This window comes from Aethalodelphis obliquidens, unplaced genomic scaffold, assembly GCF_003676395.1.
Source record: "Aethalodelphis obliquidens isolate GAN/ISIS:26980383/991018 unplaced genomic scaffold, ASM367639v1 scaffold84, whole genome shotgun sequence".
Taxonomy (NCBI): domain Eukaryota; kingdom Metazoa; phylum Chordata; class Mammalia; order Artiodactyla; family Delphinidae; genus Aethalodelphis; species Aethalodelphis obliquidens.
Window position 1 is genome coordinate 3,554,530 of NW_020838028.1, and position 26,162 is coordinate 3,580,691.

At 37.5% G+C, this 26,162-nt stretch overlaps 1 pseudogene; it reads left to right on the forward strand.

Annotated features, from left to right (window-relative positions):
• The first annotated feature begins 964 nt into the window (after positions 1 to 964).
• On the forward strand, positions 965 to 11,429 carry LOC113613080 (serine/threonine-protein phosphatase 4 catalytic subunit pseudogene; annotated as a pseudogene).
• The last annotated feature ends 14,733 nt before the right edge of the window (positions 11,430 to 26,162 follow it).

A 26,162-nucleotide genomic window follows, 5' to 3' on the forward strand; every position in this document is an offset into this window, starting at 1 on the left:
AATTCCAAAATGCTCACTTCCCGTGGACTCTTAATTCCTGTACAAATGAAACTTGAGAAACCTCTGTCCTCATTTAGGCGCTACTGGAATCAACTCCCGCTTCTTAGGCAAACCTGCTTTCTTTTCTGTCCAACCCTAACTCTCCTCTGAAGTGTGATGATACTGAGTGCTTCATTAAACACCATCAGCCCAAAGTGGAAGCATATGCTACTCAGAAGCATTTATCACCAAATTATATAGATCCGCTTCTCGACCCAGTTCTCCTCTGTTTATGGATCCCAGAGCCAGCAGCACTCATTCATCTCCTTCTTATTAAATGCTACTGTTCATTCAACTGTTTGAACAAACGAAGGAATGCTTTGAAATGCCCCTTTAAGAAAATGATACGAAGTGAGAGAGTGGCATGGACATATATACACTACCAAATGTAAAATAGATAGCTGGTGGGAAGCAGCCACATAGCACAGGGAGATCAGCTCGGTGCTTTGTGACCACCTAGAGGGGTAGGATAGGGAGGGTGGGAGGGACAGAGATGCAAGAGGGAAGAGATATGGGGATATATGTGTAACTGATTCACTTTGTTATAAAGCAGAAACTAACACACCATTGTAAAGCAATTATACTCCAATAAAGTTGTTAAAAAAAAAAAAAAAGAAAATTATATACTGTTATTTTTTTTAAAGACACATCATTTAAGGGGCTTCCCAGGTGGCGCAGTGGTTGACAGTCCGCCTGCCGGTGCAGGGGACGCGGGTTCGTGCCCCGGTCCGGGAGGATCCCACATGCCGCGGAGGGGCTGGGCCCGTGAGCCATGGCTGCTGAGCCTGCGTGTCCGGAGCCTGTGGTCTGCAGCGGGAGAGGCCACAGCAGTGAGATGCCCGCGTACCGCAAACAAAACAAAACAAAAAAAAATCATTTAAATATGAAAATGTATTAATTTTGCCAAAAATTCCCTGGAGAAATGATGACTGATCTTCAAAAGACGTCGTTCTTACCAAAGACAGAAAGCTTGTGGGCGCTCAATCGATGCATTTGGCTGATACAAAGTACCAAGGCTGTGTCAACACAGAGAAAGAACATCTGGAGGAAAAGTGAGTAAGTCAAGCGTGATGTTTCAGTAGTTGACACTGAGTAATCACGTTTCCATAGAAATGTTTCTCTCTTAACTAAACATTTTGTTATCCTAGTATCTATATAGGTAAGTTTATACGTTTGGTATAAAGCACTTTCTAAATCCTTTAGTTTCCCCTAATAGGTTTCCTGACAAGGTGACATAATACTACTTCCATCTGACAGGTACAACCAATACCTATAGAGACAGCTACCTTTGATTGCCTCAGATTCAAGACCAGAGAGTTATATGGCTTTAGCCTGATTTGTCACTGTAGCATTTCAACTTAATTGCAGTTTTACAAACAATGGCTATTTTGTACAGGATTGTTTTGGTTGCCCCTTCTTTTTTTTTTTTTTGCGGTATGCGGGCCTCTCACTGCTGTGGCCTCTCCCGTTGCGGAGCACAGGCTCCGGACGCGCAGGCTCAGCGGCCATGGCTCACGGGCCCAGCTGCTCCGCGGCATGTGGGATCTTCCCGGACCGGGGCTCGAACTCGTGTCCCCTGCATCGGCAGGCGGACCCTCAACCACTGCACCACCAGGGAAGCCCTGGTTGCCCCCTTCTTAAACAGGCATTTTGGCAGTATACTTTAGAACGAAGTCATTGTTTTCTGTGGCCAGGGAAGCTTTGCAATCATTTTGATTTTATCCTGTTAGGTTTTTAGTTCTTTGAAAACAGCAGACAAACACTGCGTTTGGGTTTTCTGTGTTGCTGGTGAGCAGTTACTGAAACGGACCTGCTTTTTAATGCAAACATTATGCATACTGCAGCCAGACAATGGAAAGTCTGCTTGCAACCTGAGCAGGGCTGGCTGCAATCTTTCCCAGTGGGTATCTATCATTTCAGGTGCTGCCGGGGAATTCATTATAGAATTTTCATTTTTCAACTGTTTGTTCGAATCACATACCAAGTCAAATTTAATTAGTTATATTCATCCAGCAGATGGTACAGTATTCTATACTAAAATATAAATTCCTTTACTTAATTGAGTAATGCATTTCATATGATCTCTTTTACAAATTTCAAAACCAATTCTCTTCAAACAGGCCTGCACATTATGTAAATGAAAGCAAGTCTGCCCTGAGTATCTTATTTTAATGTCCCCTTCTACATAAATTACACTGGCATCTGGGAGAAAAGAGGTGGCATTAAACTTAAGTTATGTGGGAACGAGTTTCTTAAACTTCAAAGGCCAACGTGTCACAAAGATGGTCATATTGAAATGAATTCAACTTTTTTCACACTGGAAAAACCGAACATCCATGATCAGTTTGTTAAAACCAACTCTTTGATAATATTAAATAGATTCCTCATAGATACATGGATATTCCTTCCAGGATAGCCAGTTAACCTAAACATTAGAATTGAGACAGAAGGGCTATCTATCTCTATATGTTAGTTACATACTGTTATAGACATCTGTAGCACTCAAACACAGTTTTTGGACAACAAAGTGTGCAGTGGAAAACTGTATCCTTGGTAGATCTTGGATTGCTGCTTCTCTGACCACCCAAGACTCAAAAAGGATTTCATTTCTCCCCTAAACATTGTATCATTGCTTCTGGCATCTGCCTATTTTTTTCTTCTGGTGGAATTTGAAGCATGCTGAATTTTCCCAACCTGTGTCAACAACCTATTAAAGGGTACAAACTGATTCATTGAACGCTGGAAGTAAAAGAAGTTTTATCCATTTTTTATTCCATAGATGGCATATATTCTGCATATATACGGAATCAGCCAACTCCAGTGCCTATTATAGATGTTAGCAATTAATCATGACACGTGTGTCTTCTAAATCTTTGACCAAGCCCTCCAGTCATGAAGTGAATACTCTTGATATTTGCCACCTTCTTCTAGTCTGATACTTTTATTATGCTGATAAGGAAATTAAGGCACAAAGACATGTAATAGAATCTTTTTTAACTTAGTCACAGAGGTAACTAAAGTTCAAGTCAAGACTGATAAGTATCTCAATTCCTAGGCAGATATTTCTCCCACCACATTATGTTACCCCTTGAGTGAAAAAAATCTAGGGTATAGACTGAGGCAGAGGAAAAATAATTTTCCTTTACTCTTGTTACTGAACCAAACTTCCGTCTGCGCAGTAAAGCCAATCTTCAGACACAGGATTGTGGTGAAGGAAAGCACAGCATTTATTGTAAGGTGACAGACAAGGAGTCTGAGACGGCTAATGCTCAAAAGACCCAAACTCCCTGATGGGTTTCAGGGAGGCATTTTTAAAGGCAAGGTGAGGGAGGGGAGTTGCAGGGTATGTGTTCAGCTCGTGCACAATCCTCTGATTGGTTGATGATGAGGTAACAGGGCAGTGTCACAGGGGTTAACTTTATCAATCCATCTGGGAAGACCCCACAGGGGAATAAATATAATGGAAGGCAATGGTTATTTTAGTAAGGTTTTTTTTCATACAGATTTATCTCTGTGTGACTCTGTCTCTGCTGATAAGTCAGTCTCCTTTTCCTGGGCACATTCCACAAAGGAAAATTTATGCCCTCATTTTAGGCAGAGCAGAGAACTCTTTGTGTGTGTGTTGATTCTCAGCTGCCTTCAGCTCAAAATAATCCTTATGCCCAAGTGGCATATTTGGGGGTGGCATATCCTGGTCCCCTTCAAACTATCAAGAGTGAAGATACTACAACTGTGGGTAGCTAATTTGATGAAGGCACTAAGCAACTCCTCCAGGCAGTTCGCCAGCCACCCTCCCCCATTTAATCTCTGGGTGTTCCTTCTAGGCCCTGCCACTTGAAGTTTCTGTATTACAGCTTTACCAGTCTTCTTTAAATTATCCAATATTTTCAGCAGCTCTTTAATTTCTAGATAGAAGAGATTCTACTTGTCTGAGCCTTAATGCAGGTCTCTTATGGGTGCCATCAAGTTCAAGCAATTAAGTGGTTCCCTTATTTCCAGTTTACTGGATTAAACTGTACCAATAAATCTCTGAGAAACCCTAGTGAAGGGAAAGAGTGTATCTTTTGAATCCAGTTCTTGCTCTGCTAGCTACTATCAGCAAGACCTTAAAGACCTTTCATTATGGAAACCAGATTTCAATGCATGTAGGTCACCCAGGACAGAGTTGAAGCTCAATAAACAGTAGTTCTGATGATGATAAGGATGATGATGGCTGGTGGGAATATACTCCTCTGTTTTGTATAGTTTTCTTCAAAAGAATCTAGTTAATTCTCTACAGATTTCTTCCCTCCTCCTCCTTTACCCCCATCCTTCTCCCTTACACATACATCAGACACAGTCATACTTAAAGATCTACAGTATTCATTTACTTGGAAAAGACAACAATAACCTGGCTTAGAGAGACTCCATTAACTTCATTACATGCTAAGATTTAACACTTAAAAATCTTAGACAAAAGTCAGATTAGATGTCTCTTCCTTCAGGCATTGGTCCCTAACGAGGTAGACCCACCAGCAACTGGCACTGAAAGGCTGTACTGATGTCTGTTGCCTATTGATTCATACCTCTTTCCTCTAGACTATAAACTCCTTTGGGGGAGAGTTAGTGTTTAGTTTAGTGTGTCTTGTATCATAGTAGGTAATTACTTCTGAAAAGATAAATGAATTAGTGTTATCTGGGATGGAAAGTAGGGAAAAATAAGGAGGTCAATTTCCCAGTCCTTATGATTTGGGGATAATAAATATTTGGAAATTATCTGGACAAAGAGACAGAAGTTACTTAATTTACAGTGATTAAATTGAAGCTATTTAATTAACTTTTGCCTTTGAAAAGAAACATGTACATGGGAACAAAGATATCAGTGGTCGTTCTGGGGGAAGGGGAGAAAAGGAGGGACAGGATGGAGCAGGTACAAAGAGGTATGAGGAAACTTTTAGGGGTGATGGATATGTTAATTACCTTGATCGCAATGATGGTTTCACAGGCATATACATTTATCAAAATGTATCAAAATATATATTTTAAATATGTGCAGTTTATTGTATGTCAATCATACCTTAATAAAGTTGTTTATAACTTCATAATGACATACTGCTATGGCCACAAAAATAGATAAAATCAAAAAGCAGGCAGTACCAAGTATTAGCAAACGTGAAATTTCCACACACAGTTATGAGAGGATAATGCGATAAACAGCTTTAGAAAATTCTTTGACAATGTCTCCTAAAGCTGAACTTGTACACGATGCACCAGCAGTTATACTCCTAAGTTTGTAGACAGGAGAAATACCTGCATGTTTACCAAATTATATGCACAAGTAAAATTGCTAATAATAACCCGCCCTGGAAAATCTCAAAGTCCAACAAGATTAGAGTGAAGTATGGTATATTCATAATATAGAAAACTGTAAAAAAGAAGGAAAAACTGCTAAACAACCACGTGGATGAATCTCAGAGGCATAATGTTTAGCAGTCCCAAGGAGTATATATCACATGATCCCAACCATATAAAGTTCAAAATAGGCAAAACTAATTAGGTATTAGAAGTCGTGATGCACAGGACTTCCCTGGTGGTCCAGTGGCAAAGAATCCACCTTCCAATGCAGGGGACCTGGGTTCGATCCCTGGTCGGGGAAAAGATCCCACGTGCCTCAGGGCAACTAAGCCTCTGCGTCACAACTACCGAACTCGGGTGCCTCAACGAGAGAGCCCATGTGCTGCAAACTACAGAGCCCACACACTCTGGAGCCCAAGTGCCACAACTAGAGAAGAGAAAACCCACAGGCCACAACTAGAGAGAAGCCAGTGCGTCACAATGAAGACCTGATGCAATCAAAAAATAAATAAATAAAATAAATAAATATTAAGAAAAAAAGAAGTCATGTTGTGGGTTCCCTTGATGGGAGGAAGTGACCGGAAGGGGACATTAGGGGGCAGTTGTGGTGCTAATAATGTTATATTTTTTTATCTGGATGCTGGTAACTCACGTGTTTATTTGTAAACATTCTTCAAGTTGTACATTTTGCATGTTTCTCTGTATATATATCATAGTTCAAAATATATATACTTTCATAAATATAGTTTGGGGTAAAAGAAATAATGATATATGCATAAATGTAAATATATATAAATATACAACATTGTTTATGTGAATGAAAATACATGCATACAAAAAAGTAATATACATTTATAAAAGAGCCCCAATACATTAAACATTTAAAAATTTTTGTCTATGGTGGGGAGATGAAAGAGAGTGGGGAATGGAGATAAAAAGGGATGGAAGGAAGGAAGGAAGGATAGAAGAAAGGGATTTAACTATGGTTTGTCTCCTTATGAAAAATAATTGCTTATATTTATAAAATGCACTGCTGAGTATGAAGTCATATGTGCCAGCCATTCTTAGTTTTTTGGGCTCAAATCTGTCTTTACCTAAACCTCTATGCCTGCTACACTCCTGTCATCCAAGCTTTTTACTAACATCCTCCCTATTAACAATAACAAAAAAAGTCAACATTAATTAATTATTTGGTGGTAAATTAGATAATAGGTATAGTTTCCAACACACTTTAAAGGAATGCTCCAACTAAGATGGCAGTATCCCTAGAATTTCCATATATTTAATTATATCACTTGTGCTCAAAACCCATGCTTTCATACCCATTTTTAATAAAATGCTGGAGCTACCACAAGCCTCTCAACTTAGTATTTCTTTTAATAGGCAGCCCACTAATTAGGAAAACCTAAAGAGAATTTCAAATTCCTGAAGAAAGTTTAACTGTGAGCCACTTAAAATCTATAAAATATACAATGAGAAAAAGGGCTCATAAATCCTAAATCTAAATGGAAATTTCCAAATGAGGAGAATGGAAATATTTATAACCCCCTACATCTCTAAAATAGTCTTAAATGTTCAGACGTGGAAGATTTAGTTGTAATTTCTACTTTGTTCTCTCCTTTCCCTACGATTCAGCTTCAGGAATGAATGGATAGAGATGTAAGATTTCAGCCATGACAGAGAAGGAAATCCTGCCATGTAAGACAATTTGGATGGACCTTGAGGGCATTATGCTAAGTGAAACAAGTCAGACAGACAAAGACAAATACTGTATTATCTCAAATTGTGGAATATAAAAATGTGAACTCATAGAAACAAGTGTAGAAAGGTGGTTACCAAGGGTTAGGGGATGGGGGGGCAGGGGGGATGGTGAGATGTTGGTCACATGGTACAAACTTCCAGTTATAAGATGCATAAGTCCTGGGGATCTAATGTTCAGCATGGTGACTATAATTAACAACATTATATTATATGTTTAAGAGAATAGATCTTAAATATTCTCACCAAAAAAAGATATGATAATTATATGGCATGATGGAGGTGTCAGAGCTAACGCTATGGTGGGAATCATTTTATAATATATAAGTGTATCAAATCAACACATTGTACACCTTAAACTTATACAATGTTGTATGTCAATTATATATCCATAAAGCTGGAAAAAATTAGGAAAACCTAGATACAAATAGATAATATGTGATACATGTAAATGATGGCAGATTATACAGCCCTTAAAAAGATTAAACTGTAAAAAATAAAATATTAAGGATTATCAACTAGAACAGTGAACAGGAAGCTAGAGTCAAATAATGATAGAAATTTTTGCTACATAGAAATTCAGCTGTTAATTTTTTTATTATGAGCGTCCTATTAGAGTAAAAATGCTTACAAGAAGAAACTATTATATCAAAGTTTGAAACAAGTGAGAGCAGGCTGATACACTCTGACAGAATCAGATTACGTATTACAATATCTTTAATCCCCTAAGGAAAGACAAGAAGTAATTTTAAAGTGTTTGTGCAGAGTTCAATGGGAAATTTAACTCTCTAGTAATAGATTTTTATAATGGAAAAAACATTTTATTAAACTACTTGCAGTGTTTACTGCCAGGCATATAATATATGTTTAATAGTATAAAATCAGCTTAAATTTGGGTAATACAGCATTCCAGTATGTAGAAAATATAGATGCTTCTGCCTTTGAATCTAATCCCCCTGTATAGATATCTGCCATCTACTCAGGCTTTAGATGTCAAGTGTAACTATTTCAAATTTGTTAAAATGAAAGTTTACCTAGTGGTGAAGGAGGTAATTTTGTCACTTTTCTTCCTTGTCATTGATAATTAAAAGCTAAACTTCTTGCAAAATGATACTTTAAAAATGACTTCCTTACCCCCACACTTATTAATTCATCTCAGGACAATTCATAATTTTATATGAGCTCCAAACCCTAGCTGTTACAGATGTAATAACAGCATAAAAACCTATGCTTTAAGCAGTGTTTAGCAAAGCACAATTGTTCTCTCTTTGGCATTTGCTCCTTACCTTATATATCTCCTAATCCTTGGTGTGCACATTGAAAATGTCACCATGAAACTAATCATGTTTTCACATTTGAACCAGACAAATTTTGTTTATTTGCCTGAATCTCACATCTTCAGGAAATTCCAAACTTCAGAAAGTTCCTTAGATTTGTATTGTGTCTAGAAAAATAAGACAAAAACACATAAACTCATCCTCGTAGAAACAACTTTCTATTAGAAAGTTAGAATATTTTCTGGTAGTCTGGCAAGAATCCTTTAAAGTAAACATACTTTCCCCACATATTGCAAAAAATTATTAGACTTTGGTTAGGTTGTTCTGTTGCTGGAGTGTGATAACATATCAAGGAATTAAGGTCTCTGAAGGCAGAGCAATAAGAAAACTCATTAGTAAAGAAAGATCAATACATACTGACACTCTCCTATGAGGATGTTATGAGAATGAAGATGGAAAAACAAATTTAGGATCTAACCATCAATCTCCTTCATCACTGCACATTCAGATCTAGCCAAGATGACAAGCAAAGGGCTGTGTTCATCTTCTCTTACTTCTGATGTCATGAGCATAGTTCACTCTTACGCTGTAATGTAGAGTTGAGTGCTAATTTATTCCCTCTCTAAAGAACCTAATTTACATCATGATTATTTGTTATGCTCTAAAGATAGATAATTGTTCTCACCTTTTTCCTCCCTTAACTCAGCTTTTTAACACCTTTTCTAGAGTCTGCATATAGATTTTGTCATTGAAAAAAAATACTCTTTCAGGAAATTGTCTATATAATTTGCAAGTTAAAGTACATAAAACATGTGTTACTATTAGAATTTATAGAATTATTTTGCCCATATTTGACTGGCATAAATTTTGCCAACATTTATTGACATTGAGTGTAGACCATCCCAGAAAAATGGCAGTGCCTCCTTGGGTCCAGGGGATTGAAGATGATAGATGCCTGCACATGCACACATGCACCCTGTTGAAAAAGTTAATCACAATTGTATAAAATTACTTTCCAGAATCAATTTCAAATCTCTGAGATTTTTAATTACCTATTAAACCCTCTTCCTTGCAAACTAGTAATTAGGAAAAGAAGAATGTATATACAATGTGTCATACTTTCTATTTTTAAGACTCATTGAAAAACATGGCCAAACTCATTAATTTAAATGAAAGGAAAATTTCCATGCCATTGTTTATTTTCAAAAGAATTCAAAGCCTTCATTTAAATTCAAAAGACAATACAAAATGAAGTTTCACCAATTACATTCACATTTTTACTATAATTTTACTACCTTATTACCCGCTTAGGATCATCTACGTGCTTTTTGTTTTCTTGTTACTTACATGAAGCCATTTATTATGGAATATAGTTCTCCACAGTATTTGCTTTGAGACAAGGCATTACATGTGTTCCTGAGATTTAATAGCAGTAGTTTCCACATGTTTTGGGTGCATTATATTGTAAAGTTAAGAGCATAAGTTCTGAAGTAAAAATGTCAGAGTTTGAATCTTGGCTCCAATACTTATTGGCTATATAGATTTGGGGCAATATCTCTGGGCTTCCATTTCCTTATTTATAAACTGGATAAAATACTGTCTAGATCAAGGTATTTTTTAAGAGGATTAAATGAGTGCATTCGTGTAAAGCAAATAGAAAAATACTTAGCATATAGTAAGTTCTCAGTAAATGTTAGTTATATTTTTATCATTTATCTATAACATTACATTTTTATTAAATATAATTTTCCTATGTAGGTAGGCATTCCTATGTAGGTAAACAGTTTTTAGAGAGTTAACTTTTCATTGGGGGGAATATCTTGAACAAGAGGTGCAATGTAGGACAGTGAATGTGAACTAATAACAGAACAGAAAAAGAAAAAAGAAATCACCAAAAAAATTCTGAAGAAGAAATGAATGGAAATCAAGAGAAATGGGGAAGACTACAGATAAGAAGGGAGAAAAGCTACAAAAAAGACCCAGGATGAAAGACTGAGTAGCAGAGCAAGGGGCGAAAGCAGAGGGAAGGAGGAAGGCAGGGACCCTGAGAGCTGGAGCCAGAGTGGGAGGGGTGCAGACCTGTGTGCACCACAGCTCACACTGACCTGTGGGGTGGGGAGGGGTGGACCACAGCAAAGGTCTGCTGCCTGGACCAGTAGATCCAGCAGCTGCCATGCTGCAATATCATCAAGGGGAGAGAAGTCAAGGCCCTGTGCACTAAGGCTGGAGAACAAAGTGCAGAACCTGGACTTCCCAGTCACAGCACGTGGCTGCAGCCAGGGACAATTCTATGACCTCAGGGAGCTGTTCAGAGAGGGTGGCCACATCCCTGAGACCAACGACTTCTTCATGGGAGACTACGTGGATCATAGTTTCTATGGCACTGATACAATCCTGCTGCTGGCATTTAAGGTTGGCCATCCTGACGGTATCACCCTGATCCCAGACAACCATGTAGCCTCCAGATTGCCCAGGTCTATGGCTTCTCTGCTGAGTGCCGGTGCAATGTGGCTCCGTCACCATGTAGCACTACTGCTCTGAGATCTTTGACTACCTCAGCCTGTTGGCCGTCGCTGATCACAAGATCTTTTGTGTGCACAGGGCCTCTCCACCTCCATCTAGGCCCTGGACTAGATGCAGATGATTGACCAAAAGCAAGACGTGCCCCTTGATGGACTGTGTGTGACCTGCTCTGGTTCAACCCTCAAGACACAACAGGATGGTGTGGGAGTCCTGTGGGACCGGCTACCTATTTCGTAGTGATGTGGTGACCCAGTTCCATTCAACCAAGGACACTGACATGATCCGGGCCCACCACCTGGTGACAGGTTACAAATGGCACTTCAGTGAAACTGTGCTCACTGTTCAGTTGTCACCCAACTACTGCTACAACTGTGGGAATATGGCAGCTATCCTGGAGCTGGATAAGCATCTTCAGGAAGATTTCAGTATATTTGAGGCTACTCCTGAGGGACATGGGGCATCCCCTTCAAGAAGCCAGTGGCTGAATACTTCCTGTGAGCCTTTGGGCCCCTGCCCCTTCCAGGCCCTCTGGCCCTCAGACCACTATTGGATCTGCCCTCTTCTCCAGATGGAGGCTGGGTATAGTGCTCCTTTCAAGAGAGCACTTCAAGGGTGAGGATTTTCTCTGGATGGCCTCAGAGCCTCAGCTCCAGGCTCCTTCTCTCCTTTCTCCCCACTGGAACCATGAAGTTTCCAATAATGTTTTTGTTTTTCTTTTTTTCCTTTTTTGTTTGTTTTGAGATCAAAATTTTGAGAAAAAGATGTTGATTGATTAAATTAAAAACAGACAATTTAAAGGAAAATATTAGGTAAATAATAGCTCAGGACTTATTTAGATACAGAAAATCATAAAAATGTGGCTCTAATGATTACAGTTTAGAAAGCACCCTTCTATTCCACGCTTCTTTCTGATCAGGGTCTCTGCTTTAAGTTTCCCTAGCATATAATTTATTCTAGAGTTATTTCTGGTAACCTATGTTATTATATCTCAATCAGTCTATCAGATGGGTTTATTTAATATTTATGTCACATTAGGGATAAATATTTCAATTATCAACCTCATGATAAACCCTGGTAAGAAGGGGTGCCTGTTAAGGAGAGATGAAATAAGAGGATCTATACAGTGCTTCCATCTACTTACTCGTCTCATCTTTGCAGCTCATGAAAATGTGTGTGCAATTAAAGAATGAATGATCTTACTTTTGGTACATGTGTAATGCTTGAGTATACAGTTTTATAGATGACTCTGCTTATATGGTGCAGTGTTGAAGTATTTCAGAGCCCCTTCATGGGCAACAAGTTAGTCTCCAACTGCCTTTTTTTTTTTTTTTTTTGCGGTACGCGGGCCTCTCACTGCCGTGGCCTCCCGTTGCGGAGCACAGGCTCCGGACGCACAGGCTCAGCGGCCACGGCTCACGGGCCCAGCCGCTCCGCGGCACGCGGGATCCTCCCGGACCGGGGCATGAACCCGCATCCCCCGCATCGGCAGGCGGACTCTCAACCACTGCGCCACCAGGGAAGCCCCCAACCGCTTATTTTTAAAATCACAAGTGTAACATCAAGATTCTTCTTAAGGTAACTTCAGTACTCAAATTCAATATTCTTATCCACCTGCATCCTTTCTCACAAATCAGGCTTTGTGATTGCAACAATGCCTTTTAACTCAAGTGCATTTTGTTGGGGGAATCAATGAAATTCTGCTCTGGAGCATACACCGTGGCATACTGGAATTCAGTTTCTGACCTAATTAAACTCTGAAGCTGGGGGCTGAAGTTTGCACTGTTTTACTGTGATGTTCACTAGTTTGCAGACCTTTGAGATCTATGCTAGGGAATAATTGCATAAAAAACAAGAGAAAGACCATATCCTCACCAAAAAAGAGTTTACAAAGGCTGGCAGGGTGACATGTATATAAATGTTGGAGAAATCGTGTGTACATAGAGAATCCTACACTTAGGTTCTGGATTCAAGAGGGAAACTCTATTACTCTACACAAATATAAAGACAATTCTGAGAAAGGACAGCCAGCATAAACCAAAGGAAAGAACAAGAGCCTTGGAATAACACAACCCTAGGCTCACATCTTAACTGGAATTTTAATTTTTCCTAGGATCCTTGTTTTTTCTTCTTTTACAACAAGCACTTGATAGAGATAAACTATTACATCTCTGCTTACCCAGAGTGCTGTATGGCATTTCCTCTACTCTCTTATTAGGGCCGGGACAGCTCTGTAAGGCTCTAGGGTTTCTGGAAGGGATTCAGTTCCAACTTCTGCCTCCACATGTTAGAAGAGCCATTTCCTACACCCTTTTGGATGTTAAAACTCTAGTGCCCAAGATGTAGAGGAGGTCCCGACTCTCCTGGAAGCAGCTAAAATGTAAATGTCCTTATCGTTTTGACTCAGATGTTTTTTTCACTTGGTTTCTTCCTTTTGAATTAACCTGTGTAATTTAAATGTTTTTCATTTAAATATTTAATTCTACTGTATTTTTTCAAAGTGTTGCAGTAAAAAGTAGAGCATCTGATTAGCTTAGTTTGCCATACTGACAAGCATCTCTGTAAGAGATAGTTTGAGGTCTCTATATTTATAGGTGTATACCTCTGCTTTTAGAATGTTACTGCTGTCGTGTGGTAAGCCTGAAATATACAGTTTCATAGTGAATGTGTGTAATAAATTGGAATCTGTCTGGTTTGAAGTGAATGAACCCATTGCTAGGAAAAGAAATTAAGGCAGTATTTAGACCCAATTGTTTTTAACGTCACTAAATAATATTGCCTGTACAGAGAGTCCCTGATTCATGATGCTTTGGCTTAACGATTTTTTTTAATTTTACCGTGGTGTGAAAGTGATACACATTCAGTAGAAACCATACTTTGAATTTTGGATTTTGATTTTTTTTCCTGCACTAGCAGTATGCAGTACGATCCTTTCTTGTGATGCTGGGCAGGGCAGCAGCTTCAGCTTCCAGTTAGCCCCGCAATCACAAGGGTAAACAACTGATACACTCACAAAAATCCTGTACCCACAGAACCATTTTGTTTTTCACTTTCAGTATAGTATTCAATAAATTACTTGAGATAATCAACACTTTATTATGACATAGGCTTTGTGTTAGGTGATTTTGCCCAACAGTAGGCTAATTTAATTCTGAGCATGTTTGAGGTAGGCTAGGCTAACCTATGATGTTCAGTAGATTTAGGTGTATAACATGCATTTTTGACTTACGATGTTTTAGCTTATGATATTTTCAACTAACAATGGGCACAAAAGGATGTAACCTTATCATAAATCGAGGGAAATTTGCATTGCATTGATCAATGAGCCTAAGAAACTTACTATAGAATATTAATAAGGAAATATGTGCTCCTTAAACTAAATATTGTCTGGTACAATAAATGAAAATTTTGAGGGTGAACATGAAGATGAAGGATTTTTTAAAAGCTTCATAAATAATCCAATTTTTGGAAAAAATTATTTTATGATGGAAACACAGATTGGGAAATGCAAAATTAAAAATATATATTTCCAATGATTTTGAAATTAAGTTTGTTGCTACAGCATATAATCTATTATTTTCTGGAAAATATTATTTTCTGGAAAAAAAAATATTATTTTCTGGGAAATTCCTTTCAACACCATAGAAATAACGAATTAGTCATTCTCTAAATAGAACATAGCATTTTTTCTGGTTGTATTTTTCTTGATATTTGTCTGAATTGATTCACTCTTATCTGTGTTTAATCCACATCAGTAACATCTGTTTGAAAATGGGAAGACAATCACTTCTGTTTATAATATCCCAAACACTAGTGAGCTGAATTTATGAACAAATTGACTAACCATTTTGGCATTCATGGGACTACCTACTTCAGTATGTTGTATTAACTACCTTTGAGGCTCAGCTTTAATATTGTTAGTAACAATACAGTTTAATGAAATCTTTGCATCCTATTTTTAACTCAAACTTCACAAATTATAGAAGCTCTTTTTTGCATAACAATTGGGGTTGTAATGACCTGATTGTCTAAATCATATCACAGGTTAGAGAAGGAGCTTTGCACATTCTTCACAAACTTGTGACACCATATAATGTGTAACTATACAATTATCCTGTGAATTTAGAATGTGTAGAAGATTGCTGAAGCTCTCAGATATATGCTGATTTCTCTCTGTTCTAGGTTAGTTGTATGTATTGATCAAATAATTAAAAATATTTTCAAATATCCACAACATTTAACATGCCACAACTAAAGATTCCACGTGCCACAATGAAGATCAAAGATCCTGCGTGCTGCAACTAAGACCCAGTGCAGCCAAATAAATAAATAAATATTTTAAAAAGGAAATTATTTTTTAAAAAAACTTCACTTCAGGGTAATACATATCATTTAAATGTAATACACTAATTGTGACTTGCATGGTTATGGTTGGTTTTTCTAGTAATGGCAGTTTGTTGTACTAATGCCACCACATTCCTTGCTGTATTTGTGACCAATGGCGTGCATTTGTAAGGCAGAGTTGTCCTAGTTAGTAGATATGGAAGTGTTTGCTTCTTGAGATACTAACTAGCTCTTAAGGCAATTTTAACCTGCTGTGTGTATTTGTTTGCCAAAAGAGTACTCTAAAATTCACCTTATTCACCAAGGGAATCAATGAACACATAAATCCCCATACCTTATTAACTATGGAAGATGGAGGTTAAAATTGCTCTGTTTTCAGTGTCTGCATGTACCCAGTGCAGGCATAGAAATGTATTGGAAACATAACCCAGAAATTTATATTCTCAGTTTTGTCATTGATAGTTACCTCGTTCCATTTTATTTGAATTTGTGCTTGTATAAAATGGGAATCTGGTTTAGAATGTGGAATAAGGTCATCTAAATGTTAATTTTCTGGCTGCCTTGTCCCCATTTTTACTTGGGAACCAGAGGAGGTCATGGATGGGACTGATAAGATTAGATTAAGATAAATAAGATTAAGAATTGTTTTTTGCATAGCTTGGCTGAACTTTTGCTAGAGTTTTGTGGTAAACTATATGCTACATGAGTAATTTCTAAGCTCCTTTTCCAAAAATGAGAAAAGAATGCAGTTTTAACTTAATATCAGAAGAATTTTCCAATCTTGGATGCCTCATGAGGTTTGGCAACATCAGATTGGCATAATATTTTCCAAAGTGAATTTCAAAGGATTAGAGCTTTCTTTTCCTGATTCTTATCCCTCAGTAGATGATTTTTTTTCAGAAGACATTGTTGACAAAACCGTGGTAGACCAGCCCAGCTAAGACAAGTAGATTAGCAACTGGGTTAATTGATTAGTGTCCCTAAATGTAGTTGTCAACCCTTTTGTATTTCGTATGTCTTTTCTCATTTCGTTTTTCTTATAATTATTTGTAATTATATTTTACATAAAATGTCAGTGAATGGCAGATTGAAAATAAAAAATAAAATGGGTCCTTCACCACAGATAGTTCCAGAAGTACTGCTGTAGTTTACCTCAAAAGGAAATATTGTAAAATTATTTTGCTTAAACTACAATGTTATAATAAAATGAAAGATAGATTTAAAATATGTAGTTATAAATCCATCATGCTGCTCTTGAACTTTAAAGTAAAAAAAAAAATCATTTATCCTGGTCATTTTCTTTACAAAATTTAAGTGTTAATGCCTATACCATAGTATGGATATAAAGATTAAATTAGATGACATAAATTAAAGTAGTGCAGTCTTTAGCAGAACATATATGGTCTTTATGATCTGGCCCCTGGCTATCTTCACATCCTCATCTCCTGCCCTTACTCCATATGCATGTGAACTAAAACTATAGTCACCTAGAAACAGATTTTAGTTGTTTACTCTGTGCTTTCTTTTAAATATATTTTAAATAACAATATAAAAGGGTTCAAAGTTCACCACACTTAAGAGAAATACAGTCATTTTTCTGATTCAAGTAACCATAAAGTAAAAATATCAATTGTGCCGAAGAAGAAAGATTTTACCTGACAGTTAACACCAGAAAGCAATTTCTTCTGTTATAACCTACGCAGAAAATACTGTAGTGTGATTGTTAGATGTTTTGTGATGTGTCAAATGCGGAGATTTAAATAAATGGCTACAAATTCTTTGGCACCCCTGTTATGAAGAGATGGGGTTTAAGACCCTATTCCTTCCACTGGGACTGTGTCAATCAATGGAATATGAAGAAAGTAGCATTCTGTGACATTTGAGGCTAATTTGGTAAAGAGTAGGGCAGCTTCCATCCAGTTCTTTGGAAAGCTTGTTCTTAGGCCTTTTCCTCTGAGGGCACTCCCTCTAGGAACCAGCCTCTACTGGGGGAAGCCCAGGAACCCTAGACAATTCATGTACAGTCATTCTCAGTATTTGCAAGAGGATTGGGCTCCAGAAGCCCCTGTGGAGCCCCAAATCCTTGGATGTTCAAGTCCCTTATGTAAAATGGGTGGTAAAGTGGCCCTCTGTGTCCCCAGGTTCCATCCACATCTATGGATCAACCAACCAGGTAGATGTAGATATGGAAGGCCAACTGTGTAGGTGCTCTGGCTTTAAAACCACCTCACCTTTGGTGGTACACATGTGAGTGAAGGAGCCTCTGGGTGACTCCAACTCCCAGCTATTTAAGGCACCCCCAGCAGTTCCAATCTTCCCAGGTGAGTACCCAGTTTCATGAAGCTGAGTCAAGCCTTCCCTGCTATTCTTTGTTCAAATTCCTGGCTTACATCATTCATAAGCATAAAACGGTTGCTGCTTTATGTCTCCAGGTTTGGAGTGAGTTGTTTTGCAGAATAGAAAACTCCAACAGGAAATGATATTTTCACAACAGCCTGACGCTTAGAGATGGTGATCATTTTTTTCCTCTTATTAAACCTTTCAGTAGACTTTATTGCTCCTTGGTGAAACAAAGCATAATCAACATAGATGAAAGTTGTTGAATGCAGAGATGCTACATCTTGAAGAAAAGATTCTTTTCAATGACTCCAAGCCATTGCGTATACTATCTTTCTGCCTGGACTGCCCACAACTCCACCTCCACCTTCACCTTCAAGCAGCCGATCTTTCAAGGTCCACTTTAGATGTTTCTTCTGTGTTGCCCCTTGAAAATTCAACCCTACTCCAGGCAGAATTAGTGGTTCCTTCCCCTCTGCTCCCAGAGCACTCTGTATTGTAACACTCATAATGTTATAATAGAGTTTATACATCTACCCTCCCCCATCTCCAACTATTCTGAGGACTCCTCGAGGGTGAGGATAATACTTAATACTTTTCTTCTTTGGCTTACCTGTTTTATCAGGTTATCTGGTATATAACCAGTACTTTAAAAATGCATGTTGTATTGATTGATCATGAAATATATAAGGTTCCATAGGTTCCCTAAGGTTTTGATTCCTGGATTATACACAAGCCAACAATGTTCTATACTGCCACACAAGGAATTATAAACCTTAATAAAAAGACCAGTAAACACAGATTTACCATACAGAATGCCTATTCAGTTAAACATTCTTTGCCATAATGGCTCTTGAAAAATTGACACTTTCCAAACAACCCTTTTTTTTTCTTTTTTTGATACAGTGACCTGTATTTCCCAAAGCACATAAAGCAAATGCGCATAAAAATGATATTTCGACCTTGTAGTCTTTGGAAAAAGCATTCTTTTTTTTTTTTTTAAAGTCTTTATTGAATTTGTTACAATATTGCTTCAGTTTTATGTTTTGGTTTTTTGGCCGCAAGGCATGTGGGATCTTAGCTCCCTGACCAGGGATCAAACCCGCACCTCCTGCATTTGAAGGCAAAGTGTTAACCACTGGACCACCAGAGAAGTCCCAGCCAGGAAAAACATTCTTTTTTATATGACTCAGTTATTAGTCATCAAATATCAGATGAAACAAATTTGAACTGTGCACCATGTTTGAATAAACTAAAAGTCTTTTGTTTTGCTTAAGTGTGCTTAGTCAGAAAGACAAAGAGGTAACATTTTTGGTGACTTTTCACTCTATGTACTAAATAAACTTTATTGTCTTTCCGAGTGCTCTCATCTCTAGATATTATTTTGACTAAAGATATCTTTCTATGCTATAACTTTAAATTTTAAGTGCACTTTGAGTGCAAAATAAGCACGATCCTTCAAATTGTTAAAAACATTAATACAGAAAGTTGTTCAGAGGGAAGAATGTATCTCACAAAGAACAACTACTTTCAACACTCCTCCGCTAATACCCTCCATCATGTCTTTTCCTGCTTTTGTGAGTACAGTAAACTTCACGTCATTAATTTTTATGCACAAACTACTTTATTTATTTTAAATTCCATGTTTCTTACTTACATAATGTCATAACGATTGAACAGTATTTTGATTGTTCAATTAAAATATTTTTCTTTCTATAAACATTTTTGGGGTATCCTGGGTTGGAATGAAATTCGTCATAATTTTTCCATCAAAATTAATGAAGAAGCTTTCCCATACAATAGCTTTTCACTTAGCAGCAGGGTTTTTAGAAAAAAATTAAGGTTGTTAATCAAGGGACAAGTTCGTTATGGAAGCTTGGCTAACAAATTCTGAGATTATTCTCACTAACGTATGGAGGAGAAAAAGGTAGAACAGGCAGACCCATTAGGAGACTTCTTCAATTGCCCAGAGAAGAAATCATAATTTCTTGGATGAAGGTGGCAGCAGTGTGAGTGGTAATGTTCAGATTCTGGATATATTTTAAAGATGGCCCCATCAAGTTTTGCTGTTGAACTAGATATGTAGTGTGTGAGAAAATGAAGAATCAAAAATAACTTCAAATTCAGAGATATCTAAAGCTTACCTCATGCCACATAAAGGATAAACTTGAATTAGAACTAGGATCAAGGTGTTTTTTGATATCCATTCTGGAGCTCTGTCCACCCTCTCCTGCTACCTAAAAGGAGAGCAACTTGTATTTGATGTCTCCATAGGTGCTTCAGGACAAAAGAGCAGGAAGCCTTTTTAGTTACTGTTAAAAGAAGGTCTTTTTCAGGAATTTTTGCATGAAGAACTTCAAATATCTATTCTGGAACATTGAGGACCTGCAGCTGCTTTGAGGATTTGCTCCAAAGCATTCTAAATCCTTAATTATTGAGGTCAGAGGGAGAAAGAGCATTATTTTTATGTTCTTGCAGATTTGGGGGTTGACTCAAAATAACTCCTCATGGAAAGAGCATTCAACTAGGAAGCACACCAGTTTTTAGTTTTCAGCAGTACCACCAATTGGCTAAGTCACGAACTCTCTGAGATCCAGATTCCTCGTCTCTAAAGTAAGGAGCTGTGATGAGTAGAATTTTTCAACTAGTTGATGTAAATCTTGTAGAGCGTGCAAAGCCCTCCCTGAGAGCTGTCTTTCTTTACAGTTTCTGGGCTTACAGAAGTGCCTCAGACACTTGTCTTTCTGGTAATCTCAAAGTTCTGAGGACAGAAATGGTAATTCCTGTTGCTCGTAAAACTGGAGAAACCTTTGAATCAGTGATTCTCAAAGTTCCTCTAGTCCTCAAACTTTGATTTGATATTGTTAATCACTGTGTTTGTCTTAAAACACTTTCTGAAGTAGATAAAGTATTGATTATAATTTTGTAAAACGGATTTTGAAATAGGAAAACTAGTATTTTTGAACTTATATTTTGTGTCAGGCAGTAGAATAGATACTTTAAGTATATAATTCTATACTTACAATAAATAGGTTGTATTATTTCCTGTTTATTAGGCAAGGACACTGAAATTTAAGGAGGCCAAGTCACTTGTCCAAGGCCACACAGTGGTGGAGTTGGGGTTCAACCCCAGGGTTGTCTGGCTCCAAAAACTTCTATTACACCAAGCTTATCAGTAATGATAGTAGTTTTCATCATCATCATTATTACAAAACACTATCAAAAAAGAAAAGGAAAGTAATTTGCAATTATATATTTTTATTACTCACAGAGTACCTTCATACAATTGGTAGGTGATAGGACATGTGGACCTTGAGTTAACTCCCAGGAGATAGGCATGAAATCTGGTCTGTTCATTCCTCCAAGGCTTTGCCAGTTGTTCTTAAAGACACACTCAATTTTGGCCACAGCAGTTGGGCAATGGTCCCTTTCTAAAAGCCAGATGCCTGATGTGTGACAGTTTCCAATGTGAAGCAATTGATTAGGTGGGGAAACTTAATTTTATTGCAACTTACAAGACTAAAAGAAAAATTACATTGTATAAAATTGTATTTTATACAATTACATTGTATAAAATTGTATATACAATTACATTGTATAAATTATTTTACAATGTAAAAAATACATTGTATTTTTTAAAAACTGTAGACAGAAATTTCCTATTTGTTTTTTTTTTCCTTTTTGTTCTTTTTTGGCTAAGAATTGTTAATTATCTACTTGTTAAAAAAAGGTAAAGAAAAATTTCCAAAACTTGAATGAAATATTAATTTAAAAGTGGAAAGTGATTTTGTTTTTAGAATTCAGTGAGAGTTGACTGCATATGGGCATGAAAGAGACAACAGTCAGCTAAGATCCCATTAAGACATAAAATTAAAAGCCAGAAAATTTGCTTTTGAAAACAGTTTTAGGGAAAAAAAGGGCAATGAAAAATAAGCCAAAACAAGGTAAAAATGAAGCAAATGGGCAATAAAGAGAGGAGAATTTGTAGTAAAAATAAGTGTAGAATTATTTATTTGGGTAGGGAGATTGGGGCCATTTCAAAGTACAACAATGAGAGAATTTTCCCACTGTTTAGAAATAAAGGGAAAAAAAGATATTACTGACGGGTAAAATGGCACAAAGCCTAAAGGATTTTTATCGACATTTGACTAAGAATGGAAGTCATATTAATTTTACATTATAATTTGCTGCATAATGATAGTTATGTTGGCTGTACAGAGACCCAGCCCATAAAGTCTAGCAATATTATATTTGAAAATTAGTATAACCTGATTGAAAAGTATTTGAGAGGTAAGCTAATCACTGTTCTGGGCTAGAAAGAGCTATTATATCATAAATAGTGGTTAATTATTCTTTATTTCACCTGGAGAAAGAAAAGAATAACTAACCTTCAATGGTGGCAGCGGGCTCTGAGTTTGGATGAGAATGGGGAAATAAGTGCAACTCAGAAACATTCATTACGGCAGGTATGAAAATCTTCCTCCTTGGAGAACAAGCTAGACATTCATATGGAATGGTTTAGGGGAGAGCAATAGAGACCCTGTCAGGACTTTCAGTCACAGTGCTATGGCAGACCGTCCAGAGGACTTGGTCATATATGCTATTCCTCTTTAATTCCTCATTCCTTCACTGTACCTTTTTATTTGCTTTGCCCAAGTCAGTTGTTTTTTGGATCAAAGACTTACTTCCAGTCCTCCTTTCCAATTCAGTGTTTGATTTTTCTTTTGTTCCCACCTTATGTTAACTCTTACTGGGGGAAAAGGAGAGGGGGGAACAGAAACTGCATCCTGGCATCAAGAATGTTATTCCAGGCTAAGTGCAACATAGGGAAGAGAAATGCTTCCCACAAGCTGGGAAATTTCCAGCTCACCAAAGCAGATGTTGGATGTGCATTTGCTCACCAATGAAATGTTATTTATTGCTTACTAAGAAATTAAGCTGGAACTAAATTATTTGGAAGTGTTTCAACTTAAAAAGATATTGAGGGGATTCATTACTTTGAGACTTGAAAAAAACTGAATGTTGAAGTTTTTCCAATAACTTTAGTGAAGAAAGGATGAACCTAATCTGTTGTGGAAAGAGATGTTCGACAAGAAGCAGATTTCCAGCTTTCTAAGGGCTATAAACGTCTTTTGAGATGGAATGCAAACCAGACCCCACCCTTTCAATTATGCAGTTTTGCAAGAAGAATGCAATACTCTGGTCACCAAACTAACACCAACACTTCTGGCTTTTAGTTACTAGTTAGGCAAGATGATTTAGAATGTTAACCATCTCTTTTATTACTTGGCAGCTTCGGGGTATCCGATTTAAGCCATGAATAATCCCCTTTGAAAACAAAACATCTCCTCCAGTGGGATAATTAGACTATTACTAAGGACAAACTATCCAACATCAAAAGCCTAGACCCTAAGAAGTCACGCAACAGGCAGTCTTCTCCCCAAATTAAAAGCATGCTTAGCATTAGCGGTCACTGCAATAAATAAAGGGATGTAAAATAATTACTTACAAGTTTCAGTCAAAGAATTACAGCACGAGCTATAATAAAAAGTGACTGGCTTCTGAAAAACGAAAATGCTAATTATATTCAGTGTTTGAATCGGTGCTTGGAAGCCTGTCCCCCATTCTCTGATTGAGTCATTAATCATTCCTGTGAGACCACTATTATTCCAAGGGATCCTCAGCAACAGAAGCAAGGATATTGCTGCTAACAGTATTAGAAATGGGAGTGGGGGGAGTCAATGGAAGACCCAGATGGTAATAATTACATTAAGACTACCACCCGAATTATAAGACTATTTTCTCTCAAGGTCTAGATGTGTAATTGTTTTTGTGCACAAAGCTCATAACCAAGTGACCTATTATTAATCACAACACCAAGTCCACATCCACTTTATTCATCAGTTGAATGATGATAAAATAATTGGCTCAGCTCATGGCATTTTTTTAAGTCGGCTGCTAAGTTATCTACAATGCTCATTCTTTTAAAAATTACTAATGAATGATCAGAGCGTGGTAATTTTTAATTATTTCCAAGCTCACCCTACTCAAGGAGTCTTTTATAGCATCAACACTAAATTATTTGTGACAATGGAAGACGGTCACTTAGTAAATATTTTAGGTTTCCTGAGGATTTTATTTAAACTACTATTTGCATCCAACCATTTTGGGGATCTGATAGGGCTTGAATGCTTACTGAATTTCTTCTCTCTTTTCCTTTTATCTACTGAAGGAGTTGCTAAATTATAGTGAAATCCTCAAAAGGAAGGTATTTGAAGAGAGGAGTAATTATAGAAGGCTCTGGTCAAGAAAACACTGATCGCAATACTTCCTAAAAAGCTCTTCAGACAAAATTATAGACACAGAGAACTGAACAGTGATTGCCAGGGAGGAGGGGGTGGGGATGGCTATAAAAGGGCAGTGGGAGGGATCCAGTGGTGATAGAATGTTCTGTATCTTGACAGTATCAATGCCATCCTTCTGTTGTGATATTACACGCGAGTTTTGCATGATGTTGCCATGCGGGGAAACTGGGTAGCTCTGTACGGTTTCTTAGAACCACATGTGAATTTACAGTTATCTCAAAATAAAAATTTTAATTAAAAAAAAGCTATTCAACTAAAAATTGTTCTTATAAATCAATTGTTATCCATAATGTTGTTATGAAACCTAAAGCTGAGTCAACTATTTGAAAAGTAATAGAATTAAAATGTATTCCTCATTCAGTGGAATGTATTTGCTCTACCAAACTTTGTCATATTAAGGCCCAGAAGTTTTATGAATAAGACTTATCGGGCAGCTACACCCAACTCCACCCAACTCCACTTGTACCCTCTTTGCTTCAGTTCACTTATCTATAAAATAGAAATAGCAATAGTGCATTTCTTACAGGTCTTTTTTTGAGCATTAGAAGAGATAAATCAAGCGCTTAAAATAAAACCTGGAATATAGTAAGCAGCAAATAAATGTTAGATGTTCTTGGTGGTTATGCAAAATTTAAGAGTAGAGACTATCTGATGTGTGTATTGACCTCAGTTTTTGTGCCACCCCAGATCAGTTCAGCCTTGCCAACTTCCTGGTGAGAGTGACTCTGGAGATGGCTCCTCCCATCCCCCTTAGTCATAAAGTTTCTGCCACCCACTGAAAAACTCCTAACACTCAGCTGTCCCCAGGAGCTGCCCAGAACCACTCAATAACACAAGGCCAAGGTTCAGAGGTGATAATATTCCTCAGGCTGACCAGTGAGACATATGAGACTGGAAATAACCAGCAGATAAATGGTTTACCCCTTCTTCTCCTATAATGGACTGTTCTGAGGTACAATATATGGCCTCTCAGTTGCCCCATCAGACAAAAGCAGCCAGCTGTGCCTTTCGTGACACTCTGGTCACCCTGGTAACGGATTCTCTCTCTCTCTCTCTCTCTCTCACACACACACACACACACACACACTGTCCTCAACTACATCCAGAAACTCACTGCAGTGGTTCGCTGTCTCATTTCTCCAGGGTCTTGCCTTTTGGGGGCCATTATGGACTTCTCTGAAGACCTACTCTCAGCCGGTGATTGGCAAAGAAGTTGTCACTGTGTAAATAGGGTTATCATGTGAAGATGAGAAGTTAATTTGATTTCATTTTCTGTTCAACATAGACACAGATAAGAGTCATTGCTCTGGAAATTTCCACACTCTTCATGAATTTTACTTTTAAAATCATTCTTGTTTTCTTAGTTTTACTTGTTTAAGTGTAGTCCCAAATGCAATTTTATGCAGTATTAATTTTACTACTAAGCAGTTGATAGTTGAACATTTGTTAAATAGGTGATAGTTTAAATATTTTTTCTCTTCCCCTCTAATTCAGTTACTCTATACTGATTTGGCATACTGTACAAAAACATTACAAATAAGGTTTTGATTTTATGGTTTGTAAAGAAACACAAATGCCAGATACCAAGCAGTAAAATTCCTTTACTGAGTAAATGAGTGCAAATAGCATCCTTTGTAATACTAATTATCCCTCCTCCACTGTGTTTAATGAAGATATAGCCTGTGTTCATTTTCTTTCCCTGAAAAAATGTATTCAATACAAGCACAAATATAGGCAAAGGAAGTCCCCAGCTCACAAATTTTGCTCAGAAAATTTACTAATAAGGCTATTTGGAACTTGCATAGAAATGATGTTAGAAAATTATGATTAGATATTCACATAAGCTCAAAAATTGTACTTACTTTTATATGTGTCTAAAATATGTGTGTGTGTGCATGTGTGTGTGTGTTCACCAATTTTTTTAACCATACATTAACTACAAGTTAGAACACTCTTTCTGTGGGAGTTAAGTCCCTGTGCCAGGCTGGGATGCCAGGAATCCTCTGTCCCAGGCCCAGGAAGCAGAATGCGAACACGCCCTCTGCAAGCTCGGCAGTAGAATAGAAAGCTTTGGGGTTTGAGAATTGGAGGGGTCTCTTCCCTAGTCCCCAAACTTGCTAACTCTCTGAGGCTGCATAATTGCTTCATACAAGGTATCTCTCTCCAGGAGTCCTCTATAGGCATAGCT